This window comes from Rhodnius prolixus, unplaced genomic scaffold, assembly GCF_049639745.1.
Source record: "Rhodnius prolixus isolate KJV_2025 unplaced genomic scaffold, Rpr scaffold_10, whole genome shotgun sequence".
Taxonomy (NCBI): Eukaryota; Metazoa; Arthropoda; class Insecta; order Hemiptera; family Reduviidae; genus Rhodnius; species Rhodnius prolixus.
The window spans coordinates 4,326,515-4,328,683 of NW_027411615.1; the positions used below are offsets into that span (position 1 = coordinate 4,326,515).

Here is a 2,169-nt window from a genome sequence, read left to right on the forward strand (position 1 = left end):
ACTTTAATTTATTATCTAAAGTTTAATAGAATTATTGGCAGTAGTTATGTCTTGTATTTAGCACGAAGGAGGCAAAGAATTCAATAAAATAATTCTTCCATTTCCTATTTCGTATATTTGCCCCGCAATAAAATTAGCAATAGAAAAAAGAAAAGATAAAATGTAATACCATAGTTCAATAATTTTTTCAAACAGTCTGTAGTCTTGACATAAATCTTGTCTGCAGTCTGTTGTTTATCAAACTGCAGACTTTTTTTCTTATCGACTAAAGATGGTTAATTTTCGGCCAGAAGAACATCATAGATCCAATTCAATTGCATGGAACCCTCACGTGATATAGGATAACCAAACAGTTTTCTGGTTACAGTTAGTTAAATTTTTCTTAATAAAAACATATGCCATGTTTTGTAACAAAGTCACATGTGCTTAAAATCATATCAAGTTATAGTAACAGTACACAGAATGACAACAAATGACACGATGGACGAGGATACAGTGAAAAGAATTAGTCAGATTCCAGTCGTGGCAGCTATATTTGGCATTTTAATAATATTGATAGTTATTCGATGTATTTGTAACGCTTGTGTTAAAATACCATTTGCATTGAAAGTGAGACCATTTGCATAATTATTAGTTTCATGGTAAGAAACTATTTATTCTGAACGATAACTAGAATTCTCTATTCTTACCACTTAATTCTGAATTTGTAGTATTTTTCTTTTATAACTATAACTGGGGTTGTAAATAAAATATTTGCGTTCACGTTGCCTAACTTTTTTAGTATACTAAAAAATAGAACACTTAAATTAGTTCTTCAAATCACAATTCCCTTTTTCTTTTTTTTTTTGTCTTAATTTCTCTTTGGTTCTTGGAGAAATTTCCAAAGTTCTTTGGAGGCAAAGAATTCAATATAACCTGCGTTCATTTCCTTCCAAAAACAAATGAGCCAGTTGGATCAGTGATAGTTCAAAGTAGTGTGCTCTGGGTTATAAATAGAACGAAAAAAGAAGTTTGAAATTGCAGTTCATTTTTCGTGGCGATCTGCAGCCCGATTTTGCATTAAAACGCTCTAAAACGTTTCCACACTGAATAAAGAGAGTTACGTATGAAATAGTGTAGGAGTTCAAATAATGTTAGTTCGCCTATCGTTACCAGCTCGAAATGCACGATTACTTGAATGTTCTACCATTATTTGTAGAAAAAAAAAAAATGTCTTGTCATAAGATAAATATTCTTACTTGTTTTTAATAACTTTAAGATATTACTTGGCCTAATTAAAAACACATTTTTAAATAATATTTACTTACTAAAATATTTCTCCTGGACAATTTTAGGTTGACAATAACCGTGAGCCAAATAGTTATTTGCGATTTAGTAGCCAGAGACGGATTGGTATTGTTGAAGAAACGTTTGCAATAATCCATATTGTGTTCAAGAAGGAATCGAGGACAATGCTTTCAATTTTTAGACATGTATCAATAATGTTATTAAAAGAAATGAGTTTTTAATTTTTAATAAACTAAAATAAAAATAAATTTTATTTTCAGTAGCACTAAATAATGATGTAATTAAATAAATAGCGTTGAAACTCAATTTTAGTCATTTAACATTGGTTACTTGGCGTTAAACTTTCAATAACAGTATTTAGACGAGTTTTATAATTGACTTTAAAAATGATAAAATAAGAGAATTTAATTTTGAAATGCGGGCAATATTAAAGCATCAAAAGGATTATTAACAGCAATAGGCGCAGCACAAGAAATTTATAAAATTATGGCAGCGAATGCTTTGTCAATTTGTGCTCCACAGTATTGGTTTAAAATCTTCAGGGAAGAAGTTGTGAGCCTTAAAAATAAGGCAAGGCCATGGCGTCTACAGCCAAACTAGAAGGAACCGATGACTAACAGCCTCATTGAAGTGAAAACAGCCTCGACACCCCACCAGCTATGCGCATAGTCAGCTACACAGGAACTCACAGTCAAAGACCTGGTTTTTAAGAAGGTTCATTTACCTTTTTAAGAAACAGATAACAGTTTTTCTGTATTAATTAAATATCAAAAAGTTTCAAGTTAGTGTCCCAAACTTAAAGTAAGTATCCTACCAGGAATAAGCTACTAACTCTAGATATTCGGTGAACATTTTATCTCTCTCTGCTCTTTAAAGAGAGAG

At 31.0% G+C, this 2,169-nt stretch overlaps 1 long non-coding RNA gene across 1 annotated transcript; it reads left to right on the forward strand.

The window, feature by feature from the left end:
- Positions 1-207: 207 nt before the first annotated feature.
- Positions 208-1,535, forward strand: LOC141457162 (uncharacterized). Its single transcript, XR_012460223.1, has 2 exons — positions 208-641; positions 1,335-1,535. It is a non-coding gene; the product is annotated as an uncharacterized lncRNA (long non-coding RNA).
- The last annotated feature ends 634 nt before the right edge of the window (positions 1,536-2,169 follow it).